Source organism: Priapulus caudatus, unplaced genomic scaffold, assembly GCF_000485595.1.
Source record: "Priapulus caudatus unplaced genomic scaffold, Priapulus_caudatus-5.0.1 Scaffold1769, whole genome shotgun sequence".
NCBI lineage: Eukaryota > Metazoa > Priapulida > Priapulimorpha > Priapulimorphida > Priapulidae > Priapulus > Priapulus caudatus.
In genome coordinates, this window is record NW_014578830.1 from 26,405 (window position 1) to 39,546 (window position 13,142).

General features: G+C 45.3%; 1 long non-coding RNA gene across 1 annotated transcript in view; it reads left to right on the forward strand.

Moving 5' to 3' along the window:
• The window catches only part of LOC106817560, a 15,611-nt gene extending 14,532 nt beyond the window's left edge, over positions 1–1,079 (forward strand). The window contains exon 3 of the long non-coding RNA XR_001395075.1: positions 1,028–1,079. This is a non-coding gene — a long non-coding RNA (uncharacterized LOC106817560). The remainder of the gene's footprint in view (positions 1–1,027) is intronic.
• The last annotated feature ends 12,063 nt before the right edge of the window (positions 1,080–13,142 follow it).

Consider the following 13,142-nt stretch of genomic DNA (forward strand, 5'->3'; position numbering starts at 1 on the left):
ATATCCCCTCTATTATCAATCATCATCATCATCATCATATCGCAAAAACATCACATCTTCCCTGGATCGCTCCAGGCAATCTTCTGGAAAACACAGCAAATGAAATAAAGATATAATATTCCACGCTTATAGCTATGGAGAAAAAACAATAAGCACGCGATGGAAAAAACGGACAATCTTCCAGGCATGTAACGTAGAAAACACATTAACTGTAAGCGTTTGAAAAAATCAGCTTTTTCACGGAACACAGACGCACGCTGACGCACCACGCACGCAGGCAGCACACACCTGAAACGCGCGCGCGGCGCACACAGCAAATACACAGCACACACGACACAACACTAACAACACACACACACACACACACGACACACACACGACACATCCCCCCCAACACACAACACTCCACACTTAACGTCCGTCAGTATATGTTTTCGAGTTCGTTGTGCGTTTGCACGATATCTGTCGGAGACGACGACACGCCAGAGGGCGCCTCGGAAAGAAACTAGAGAGATCCTGCATTCTCGAAAGCGTGTGTGGGTGGGATAAATGAGATAGCCGTATAGCAGCAGCAGCATGTACTTATTGGCAACCAGTGAAGTGCTTGCTATACATTATGTCTCGAGGCACCGCGCCCGAGATCGTTCTATGTTTTCCCTAAGTTGACATCTTATTGTTTTACAACATTTTGGGGGTAGCATTTCATTAGCGCACACGCGCGTGGGTGCGTGCGTGCGTTCGCGTGTGTGTGTGTGGTGCGTGTGTGTGTGTGTGTTGCGCGGCGCGTGTGGTGTGTGTGTGTGTGTGTGTGTGCGCGCGGTCATGGTGTGTGTGTACACGTGAGTGTTTGTTTTTCCTCCCATTACCGCCTCCGCCAACTTTACGCGTGTCACATGTATTGTCCGTGTACACAGGAACCCAGCTAATGTCGTTAGTGTATATATACATAAACATACTATCGTGTGGACATGGCAGCTGGCGTCGTGTAGATGTTGTAATTAACATCTGGGATTTCGCACACGTACAGGTGGAAGCAGATTCTAAAGCGTGTCGACAGCGCCTACACTGGCTAGTGTACGGGGCGGTATAGGTAAGAGATAGAGAGTAGAGAGAGAGAGAGCGAGAGAGTAGAGAGGAGGAGAGAGAGGAAGAAGAAGAGCGAGAGAGGGAAAAAAGGGAGAGACAGAGAAGAGAGAAGGAGAGAGAGAGAGGAAAGAGAGAGAGAGAGGGGGAGCGAGAGAGAGAGAGAGAGAGAGAGAGAGAGAAGAGGGGAAAGAGAGAGAGAGAGAGAGAGAGAGAGATGAGAGAGAGAGAGTGCGAGGAAAGAGAGAAGAGAAGAGAGAGAGAGAAGAGAGAGTGGAGAGAGAGAGAGAGAGTAGAAAGAGAGAGCGGAGAGTAGAGAGAAAGATGCGAGAGAAAGAGAGAGCGAGAGAGAGGAGAGAGGGAGAGAGAGACAGAAGAGAGAGGCAGAGAGAAGAGAGGAGAGAGGAGAGAGAGCGAGGAGATGAGAGAGACGAAGAAGAGAAGAGATAAGCGAGAGAGAGAGACAGAGAAGAGAGAGAGACGAGAGAGAGAGAGAGAGAGATGAGAGAGAGAGAGAGAGATGAGTCCAGTCTAGTTGTGTATTCATTTGCAGTTACGTACATTTTCGATCGTAGTTGTAGTACATTGTTTTTTTCCCCGTATACACTTTTTTGGTCAATCCTACTGCAGGACCTTCGTACATACATGTAAAGCCAGGGATATGACCATGGTCACGGTTGTGGTCAGGACTAGAGCTACTAGATTAACGTTAGGGATATGGTACTAGCCAGGAAAGGGTTATGGCTAGAGTTAAGGTTAGGGTTAGGGTTAGGGTTATGGTTAGGATAAGGGTTAGGATTAGGGTTATGGTTATGGTTAGGATAAGGGTTAGGATTAGGGTTACGGTTATGGTTAGGATAAGGGTTAGGATTAGGGTTACGGTTAGGGTTAGGGTTATGGTTAGGGTTATGGTTATGGTTATGGTTATGGTTAGAATTATGATTAGGGTTAGGGTTAGGGTGAGGATTAGGGTTAGGGTTAGGATTAGGGTTAGGGTTAGGGTGATGGTTAGGGAGAGGGTTAGGGTTAGGATTAGGGTTAGGGATAGGCTGAGGGCTAGGTATGATGTTCAGCGGTTTGCTGCTGATGTTTAATGATCTCTACGTACAATGGTCGTACAGTAGCCTTGATCCCTTTATTATACCCTTATATTACCTTGTTTACCCTCATTATCATTGTGTCTGTGATGATCATTATGTATGTACACCGGTCCTACAGTAGGGCCTCATCTTGTTTGCCCTCTGCGCCTCACTCGCACATTGGGCGCCGTGTGTAGGCCAATGTTTAGTTATCACCCTTTTACCCTCTGTAGTTTCACTGTTTTCTCTGCTGATGGCCTGCATAGATACCACATGTTATTGAAGTTTTGCATTCTCGTTGATCTCGCTATAGCTACCTTTATTGCATCTCGTGCGTTATGGTGTTTGCTCACCTCTGTTTTCGTTTCAGTGCATGTCTATTTAGTTGACATTTCAGCGACATCGACGAACGAAAATGGGACAAAAATCGAACGGAATTTTTTACCCGCGCGCGTGCGCGTTTTTCCCCTCACTAGAGGGCGCCGCCTGTTGACGGTTCTTTAGAGTTCGCGAGTTGTTTTTCGTTTTTTGATGCGAACGATTTGTGTTTTATCGCGAAATTGCCGATGTTAACCCAGATCTCGTTTGTTCTCTTTCTCAACACCGCACCACCGACGCACCTTCTCCATTTGCGAGTCGAAAAATAGAGAAAAATAGAGAGAGAGAGAGAGANGAGAGAGAGAGAGAAAGAGAGAGTGGCACGGCAGTTTCCGCGGCAACGCGCGCGCGTCTGCTACCAAACGAGAGTGACGTCACACGGCATTCTTCGCGTCATCCTTCCAAAAAAATGAGATCGCAAAAAAAATTCGCTCAAGAAAAAAACACACGGGTGAAAAATAAAACGCGCGTCGCGAACGCTGCGCCCTCTACCGAGCGCCACCTGACTCGCGTCGCCGTCGGCTTTTTCAGGCACGAATAACGTCGTCGTCGTCGTCGGCGGCGGCGACGACGACGACGGAGGCGTCTGGCACGACGGACCCGTCGTCGTGCCGATGATGCTCGACTTCACACGAGGCGACCTATTCGCCGCCGCCGCCGACGACCATATTTCGCCTCTGCTGTCGGCGCAGCCCGCCGACGTGACGCAATGAGGTCGCGATGACGTCACGGAGGTCACCGATGTCGGCGTTGTATATTGTATATGCGGGAATTCGCGCGAAGAGAGAGAGCAGAAGAATGAGAATGAGGAGAGAGAGAGAACGACTGAGAGAGCAGAGAGAGAACGGAGAGAGAGGCAGAGAGAGGAGAGAGAAGGGGACGGAACGAGAAAGGAGACGGAGAGAGAGAAGAGAAGAGGAGAGTAGAGAGATGAGAGAGATGACGAGAGATACAGAGCGAGAGGGCGTTTGAGCAGGCCGTTCTCTGCTAACAGCTCTACATCTGATAGGGCGTGTCCTCGCGCCGTGTGTCGGCCAGCTTTAACGCTCAGCCATATTATTACGGAGGTTTAGAGTCGAAAGAGTAAGAGAGCGAAGCGGAGAGTGTGTGTGTAAGAAGGGAGAAGGGGTGAGAGAGAGAGAGACGAGTAGAGAGAGAGAGAGAGCAGAGAGAAGAGGAGAGAGAGAGGAAAGAGAGAGAGTGAGTGAGTCAGTGTGTGAGAGAGAGGCGCGAGGGAGAGAGAGGGAGGAGAGAGAGAGAGAGAGAGAGAGAGAAAAGAAGAGATCGAAGATGGAAGGAGAAGGGGAAAGGAGAGGTAGACAATGAGATAGACAGAGAAAGATATGTAGGGAGGGGAGAGGGTACGTATATATGTGTGTGTACATGCATGCGTGCGTGTACACGAGCGCGTGTGTATATGAATGTTGGTGTGTGTGTGCGTGCGCGCGGCGCTGTAGGTGCGCTGAGAGCTTATGAGGAAGCTGTAAATAGGAGTATAGCATGACGTATATACGTGCTAGTCGTTACTAGATGCAGCGTCTAAATGTGATTAGATCTTCTCTGTTAGCCTAGAGATTCAGTCAGAGAGACACTCACCACGGAGCGTAAAAAACATGGCTTAACCTCTTTATAATATCTGGTAACATCGGATCCGTCCATACATATATACCATATCTATAATACACTCACGTTATATGTATCTCTACATCTATATATTGGCTAAATATAAGAGTCGTACGTACCGCAGCATAAGTCCGAGTTTACGCGTTTGCATTTTTACCGACATACGGAGAACGATCGTAAAACTTCATAGCACACTCACACGCGTTCATTCTTAACTCCGCGCACCACACACACGCAGCGCACGCACGCAGCGCACGCACGCACCGCACACACACATCTACAAGCACGCACGAACAACATCACGCACGCACACATAACATAACACACGCCACGCAAGCAACGCTCATATCACCGCACGCACGCACGACCGCACACACACACACATCACCCACGCATAGCACGCTCACCCACACACCCACACAAACACGTACACACACGCTGCAGGCGCGCACCCACCACACAACGCGTATAGCACCAGGACCTCACCGTTTCAACTTCGCGGAACATTACTCCCACTCTTCCACGACCTTCCCCCGCCGCGCCCACACTTCCTCTCTCACGGACCTTCCCTCCGCCGCGCCAGCACACTTCCTCTCCCACCACCTTCCCCGCCCGCCACACTTCCTCTCCACCACTTTCCCCGCCGGCGCCCCACTACCTCCCACCACCTTCCCCCGTTACTTAACCACCTTCCCCCGCCGCTCTACACTTCCTCTCTCATCGACCTTCCCCGCCGCGCCACACACTTCCTCTCCCCCAACCATCTCCGCCGTTACTAACACCTTCCCCCGTCGCGCCTCACTTCCTCTCCCACCACCTTGCTCGCCGTCTTACTAACGATCTTCCCCGTGCGCGCCCAACATTCCTCTCTCACGTACCTTCTAGCCCTCGACCCGACGCCCCACTTCCTCCTCCCACGATCTTCCCCGTGTTACTAACGACCTTCCCACGCCGCGGCCCCGGGCCACTACATTCCTCTTCCCACCAACCTTCCCCCGTTACTAACGATCTTCCCCCGCCCGCGCCCACACTTCCTCTCCCACCACCTTCCCCCGACCGCGCCGTACACTTCCTCTCCCACCACTCCCCCGTTACTAACACCCTTCGCCCCGCCGCGCCTACACTTCTCTCCCACGGATCTTCACCTCCCCGCGCGCCACACTTCCTCTCCCACCACCTCCCCCGCCGCGCCTTACACTTCCTCTCCCACCACCTTTCCCCCGCTTACTAACTCACCTTTCCCCCGTGCCGCCCACACTTCCTTCCCAACCACCTTTCCCCGTTACTTAACGGATCTTCCCCCGTCGGCGCCCACACTTCCTGACTTCCCACACCTTTCCCGCGCCGCCTACACATTCCTCTCCCAACCACCCTTCCCCGTTCTAACGACTTCCCCCGCCGCCGCCCACACTCCTCTCTCACGTACCTTCCCCGCCGCGGCGCTACCACTTCCTCTCCCACCACCTCCCACGGCCTTACTAACTTGATCCTTCCCCCGCGCGCCATACACTTCCTCTCCACCACCTCTCCGTTCCTACACTTCCCCGTTACTAACGACCTTCCCACGCCGCGCCTACACTTCCTCTCCCACCACCTTCCCCCGTTACTAACGACCTTCCCCCGCCGCGCCTACACTTCCTCTCCCACCACCTTCCCCCGTTACTAACGACCTTCCCCCGCCGCGCCCACACTTCCTCTCCCACCACCTTCCCCCGCCGCGCCTACACTTCCTCTCCGCACATAATCGCTATAATCACCGTCACGAGAAGAGAAGATAAATGTTTCATCGGATCCTTATGACGTCACACCGTCGGCGCGAGCAGGCGCAACATCTCAACACCTCACTCTCTTTCTCTCTCTGTGTCTTTCTTTCTCTCTCTCTCTCTCTCTCTCTCTCTCTCTCTCTCTCTCTCTCTCTCTCTCGCTCTCTCTCTTCATATATCACATCTATAGGACAGATATCGCCATCTAGTGACGGATATAAATTTCATTAGTGTTACGCCGGTATAATAGACACCACAGATTTGTTTTCATATGAAACTACTTCAAAAAGTAATGGCCAATCTCGTTTGAAAGTATAATCTCAATAAATACGATTCAATTTGGCAGATACTGGAATTGCGAGAACATAGGTTTATCGCAACGATACAGATAGCTTGGTAGGATTAAGCACCTTATGACTACTAACGTACAATTCTAACAAAATACAATTTCAATCTTTTGATAGAAACTGAACATAAAGCTGCATATGACGTGTCGTGAACAGAGGGACACATCCTGCCATCTAGTGGCAGATTTAAATTTAAACAATGTTACATTAAACTGGGACACTTAATGATCATTAAACAAAGTTTGTCTCTTTTCAAAGGATAACCTTAATCTTTACTTATTCAAACTTTACTTATTTCGGCAGATACCGGGAACCTAAGCCCATAAAATCATACGAGTTTGTGAATAATACACGATTTACACACGCACGCATGACTATATCAGGAGTGTACAATATAAAGGTTATATAAGGGTTATTAAATATAATACAAAGATAATATAAAGATTATACACTCTCTTTATTATACACTCCTGACTCCATCTATATTCGTATAGGATTATGGTGTAGGAAACGTACAAGATCATGATCCATGGGTTCATCAATACATTGTTACGTTATTGATCGATTATAGATCGATTGTAATAGAATTATTCATACACATATGTGATTATATTGATTGATTGATTGATTATTTAAGTAATTATCAAAACGTACATAATAAAAAAAAAATAAGTACATGAATAAAACATGCAGCCAGCAATGCAGATCCCAAAAGAAGTGGGTTGATCACACATTGATTATAAATCACAAACTAAATCACATAATCCTGAGTTAGAGGGGGAGGGGATGGATTATTTTCAGGATGCAGGATTGGAACATTTTACTAATCTGGGAAGTGGGAAATGCAAAATAAATTTTTTTCGTGATTCCAGAATAAAAGTCAGCCGGGACGTCGGAAAGCCGGAATTGAGATTTTGATAAACTAAGAAATGGGAAATGTCACCTTTGTATCTGGGAAACTGATAATATTCTCTCCCCCACGCCCCCCACGCCCCTTCCCAACTCCTAAGTGCATAAGCACAGTTGGCGGCAGTGCGTACGTCTAATCTATGTAAGGGGAGCTGTTGGCAATTAGTCTTCTAACTTTGTACATAGCAAATATACTCCTCATATTCCAAGTGACGCTCACAGGGTTCGATATACCGGAACGTATACCCTGGTAACTATTTGATATGGTTAGGGTTAGGGTTAGGGTTAGGGAGTAGGCGTAGGCGACTCCCTAGCCTCGTTAGTGGAGTAGGCGAGGTACGGTCCGGCATATTAGATAGTACCAGGGTACGTTCCGATATATCGAACCGTACCCAGGGTCCCCTTCGATAGTACAGGGGCGTAGTCAGGGGTGATTCCAGGCATTCCGGAATCCCCCCTGGTTTGTATCAAAATAGCACATATCTGATACAGTATGTATATAAAAACATGAAAAGAAAATGTTAACGAAGTTTTATTAGTATATAGTAGGTTTGGAATCCCCTTCTTGGAAGGAATCCCCCCTCTGGGAAGGAATCCCCCCTCTTGGAAGGAATTCCCCCTCTTGGAAGGGCTGGCTATGCCCCTGTAGTAGTTGGGGGACATAGACCCTCTCAGCCCAAGTAACTGAAGTTCAACGACACTAGCTAACGACAAACTACACCATTTATTACACCATTTATTACATCACACAGAGGGAAAGAAAGATCCAGTATCACCAGTATAGAATGACACAATAATAAACACGTATGTATAACCGCTATATAACCTGTAACAAGAGAAAGCGTTCATGAACAATCTGGTATGAGAAATGTCTATGTATTGCCTGTGGGCATGTTTCTTTGTAGGCCTGTGTGTTTTTTCTGCCCAGCTGTTCCCCTGCAAGGCAGCAGATTTCCTGGAAAAAACCTATACATATATATATATATACAGGGCTACCGCTGGCGTTCGCCACCTTCGCAAAATGTGATAAATCAATAACAGTGCCGATTTCACTACACCAAGTGGCGATCGAATACAACTGGTGAAAAAAATTTCTCACAAAATTACGATTGAACAAGAGCTGCAGAGCCTCTGGGCTCATCTGAGGTCTGTTGCTACAGTTATAAACGTAACATTTAAGTCGTGCGTAGTGACACCTTTGTTAGGCGCAGATATGCAGATACGCAGTTGCGTACACATCATTTCAGCAACCTTCTGCATTCTGCATACCTCCCAAATCCCATTGGTTGATACAAGTCGCGTGCCTGAATCTCCTGTTTTATGGTGCATTGTGACCCTAACCCTAAACCTATTAAAAAAAAAATAATTGTTGTTATTAAATTGTTGTAAATAAATCATGAAAAATATTTGCGTTAATTGGAAAAAAATAGTTAAATGGATAAAGATAGACGAATACAGAAAACAGATACAAATAATAAAAAATCAGATGGGATTCGATCCAACGACCTTTGAGCCGTGACGCCTGCATGTGCTGTAGGCGTTCGGCTATCCAGGCTTATTGGGTTTCTAGATTATGGATGTGCCATGAATATGACAACATTGTGACGTCATTGAGGCAGTTCAGGAATCCATGTTTAACCCTCCTCTGTCTTGAGGGTCAAACGGTTATCAGACACATAATCTTCGCACGTACGTCAGTGGAAAGCAGATTTCATGGTCCTTTCAATAAAGTGATAAAAATGGTAGGTCATGCAGCGCTGAAACAAAAAAGTTTTTCACTCTGTCTATAAGCTATGTCCTCAGAAAATGTCTGATATCTGACCTTTCCCCCACTGCCCTTTGACCTGTGACCTCCAATTTCGCACTGGTGATGGGTTTCCTGCCCATCACACTATACACCGAATATTAAGAGCATATAGGTCGAGCCGTTAAGATTTGTGCCGCAATTCCGTATTTCCTCCAATACCTTAAGTTAAGGGGGAAATACTCCCCCTCCGTTTACACATCTTGACCTTGGACCCTTGACCCCCAAATTTGTCATCCTGAGTCCTTTTCACAATCCCCCCCACCCCCGACGTCCCGAATATCGTAACCGTACGTACGGGGCGCCATGCAGGACAGGGCTCAATTTTGTCTAACAAAACTCAATTCTGTCTCACAAAACTCAATTTTGTGAACACAAAACTCAATTCTGTCAATCCTGTCCCACAAAACTCAATTTTGTGAACACAAAACTCAATTCTGTCAAACCGGTTCCACAAAACTCAATTTCGTGAACACAAAACTCAATTCTGTCAATCCGGTTCCACAAAACTCAATTTTGTGAACACAAAACTCAATTCTGTCAATCCTGTCCCACAAAACTCAATTCTGCTCGCAACCGTTCCCAAACTCGATTTTGTTGCCAAATATGGCCACACGACATGTAGAAGGGCTTACATTGGTCAGAAGAAACCAATGGTAGCCCGTCTTACATGCGTGTGCCATATTTGGGCAACAAAATCGAGTTTTGTGGAACCGGTTCGACAGAATGAGTTTTGTGTTTACAAAATGAGTTTTGTGGTACAGGATTGAAGAATTAAGTTTTGTGTTCACAAAATTGGTTTTGTGGGATACGGGGGCCCATGCAGGACAGGGCCAATTCTGTCGAACCGCTTCCACAAAACTCGATTTTGTTGCCCAAATATGGCACAGGCATGTAAGAACTTAGAGGTCTACCATTGGTCAGAAGAAACCAATGGTAGCCCTTCTTACATGCGGTGTGCCATATTTGGCAACAAAATCGAGTTTTGTGGAACCGGGTTCGACAGAATTGAGTTTTGTGTTCACAAAATTGAGTGTTGTGGGACAGGTAAGACAGAATTAAGTTTTGTGTTCCCAAAATTGAGTTTTGTGGGACAGGATTGACAGAATTGAGTTTTGTGTTCACAAAATTGAGTTTTGTGGAACCGGATTGACAGAATTGAGTTTTGTGCTCACAAAATTGAGTTTTGTGGAACCGGTTTGACAGAATTGAGTTTTGTGTTCACAAAATTGAGTTTTGTGGGACAGGATTGACAGAATTGAGTTTTGTGTTCACAAAATTGAGTTTTGTGGGACAGGATTGACAGAATTGAGTTTTGTGTTCACAAAACTCATTTTTGTCAAGTTTATAGGTACAAAAATGCCTGTCCTGCATGGCGCCCCGTAGTACGTCGAGCGGTTAAGATTTGTGCCCAACTGTTGACGGACGCACGGACGGACGATCGATCATGCGATTCTACAAGCTGCATCTGACTACGTCAGATGAGCTAATAATGAAATCGTCAAATTGCAGTCTCATGTCGTAAAAAAAATGTGTACACCTCCTTTCCCATACCCATCAACTGTGTTTATGCCTTGCGTAGCACATACGATAAAGTGAACAGTGGCTATATAGTATAGTCTTTCATTGGTGGCTAAAAAATAAACATCAAGAGGGAGCCCTGTAATATACAGTACCCGTACCAGCTAGAGCCCGTATATCATTAGCTCTAGTACTATAGCTATAGTATATCATATCATATGATATAATTATTATGTGATCTGACAGTACAAAATCTATTATCCGAAACCCTTGGGACCATGCAGACACGTTTTGGAATTTTTCGAATTTTGGAATGGTATATAGTACAGTATATAAATGTTCTATAGAATTTTCTAGTATTGTGGTTCCAGTACTAAAACCAAAGTTTTCAAGAGACCAAGTGCTGGGAGAGTTTACTCTGGTTTCTAGGGTTATTTTCAGCTAATTTAGGTTATAATTACGCTACATAAAAAGTTTCATGGTTCAATCACCATTAGAAATATTATTAAAAAATGTTTTAAAACTAACGACTACAGTTTGATTACAACGACGGTGGCGCCACTCAAAGCGCACGATCTGATAAGTTGCGCAAAACCACTTTCCAGCCAAGTTAGAGACCGAGGGTATTTCTTATTTATTCATTTAAAAGCAAAAGGATTGTAATATCTTATAAACGACATATAGTTTCAGTTATAATATAGATAAATTTGCCCTAAAATGAATATATATCGTTCGGTTAAATAGCATTTATAGGTATAAATATAATTGCACTTTTGTGATTAGCCCTCGGTCTGTAACCTGCAAAATAAATTGTCAAATACGCAACTTTTTCGGGATGGCACCACGGTCGCGGGTGTCATGGCGCCGTTCAAATTTCGTAGCGTTGATGTGTAAATAATTATAGCAATTAAATTGGGTATCTGGTAACAAATACGTGTGGGTATAGACGATTTGTTATACAGTAAGTACAGTTGTATGCAGTAAAATCTTAGAGGCTACTGTCCCTTTAAGACGAGCAGCCGACTTCACAATGCGGTGTCACCGACAGGTGGCAGCACTTACTTGCAAAGGACATTCAGGTATTTTTTGCACTGATCTCTATAATATAATCTGGATAGAGCATTGGCCTATCCGCGCTTAACATGACAGTGACGCAAGAGCGCCATCTTCCAACCACTCTGTAAAGCTGAATCTGCCGGTCTGTGCCCCACAACATTTCAAATGAATAATAAGAAAACGCGACTTATTCTATTATTCAAATTAGCATGAAAAAAAACTTTGATCCATACTTAAGAGATTATATAAATATGGATATGAGCTATGGGAACGAGAAATACACGAAAAATGCGTCAGCGATGCATGCTAGCTAGTCGGAGCCTATTCTACCAATTATATTAATTCTTATGTTACCATTCGTATGAAAGAAGGGATCCGATCTAGCTGCGAACGTCTGCTAGCAATAATTATAAGCAACTCTAGCGTCTCGAGAAAAACATTTTAGATTTATTTGTTAGAGAATGCCATCCTGTGCAGCCATAAACTGCACTAACCAGCAGGTTAAGGAATGTGGAAGGACATTTCATTTGTAAGTTAGCATTATATGGGCAAATTTATGATAAAAGCATTATTATCACGTAGTCGTAACCTATGATCAACTTGTTTTGTGGACGATCGTGCCAGCGAAGCGTATTGACATACAGCAGATTGTATAATCTAACTACAGTAGTAGGCCTATTTGTAGTTGAATGAACGCTATGTCTATGCATTTTATATGTTTAATAGTTTGGAACAATAATTCAGAAATTGACCCTTTCTGATTTTATAACCGATGATAACGTTAGCGCAGTAGGCCTACAGTCTGTAATTTTTTTATGTTTTGTGTGGTGAACCAGCCTGTGTTCCCCGTGTCACTCGCGGACATAGCCCCTGTGCCGTGCTGGGTATGTTGTGTGTGTTAGCAAAGGGCTGTAGCAAAGGCAGATCGCTATGTACTTGTACTAAGCCCGACAAAGCTGTGCGACCGATTGTATTTACTGTATTTACTGTACAGCCACACATCACATCAAGTGTTTGTATGGCTATCAAGGGTTAGGCAGCTTGCGCTTATATAAAACCCTGAACTGTCCAATAGCGGCCTAATTCGATTTTAAATGTGAGGCAAGTCTTTTGCCGCAATAACATGTTGGGGAAGGCTGTTCCAGCTGTCAATCACTCTCTGAGAGAAAATGTTTTTCCGTAATTCGAGACGACTGCGCTCTTTGTACAGTTCATGCTGTGACCTCTGGTGTGGACAGGATTGCAGGTGAAAAAAATGTCCTATGATCAATATTCTCCAAGCCCTGTCATAATCTTATGGTCTCGATAAGATCAGCTCTCTCTCTACGCGTCTCTAGAGTAGTAGGATTCAGCCTTTGTAGTCTTTGCTGGGTATGACAAGCTACCCAATCCTTCCACTAGTTTAGTCGGCTCGTCTCTGAACTTTCAAGGAGCTCTATGTCCTTTATCAATAAGGTCTCCAAGCTTGTATAGGCATATTCCAGGTGTGGGCGGACCAAGGACATGTATAATATATATATATATATACATATAATATTGTTATATATGTATATATATATGTATAATATACATATATATA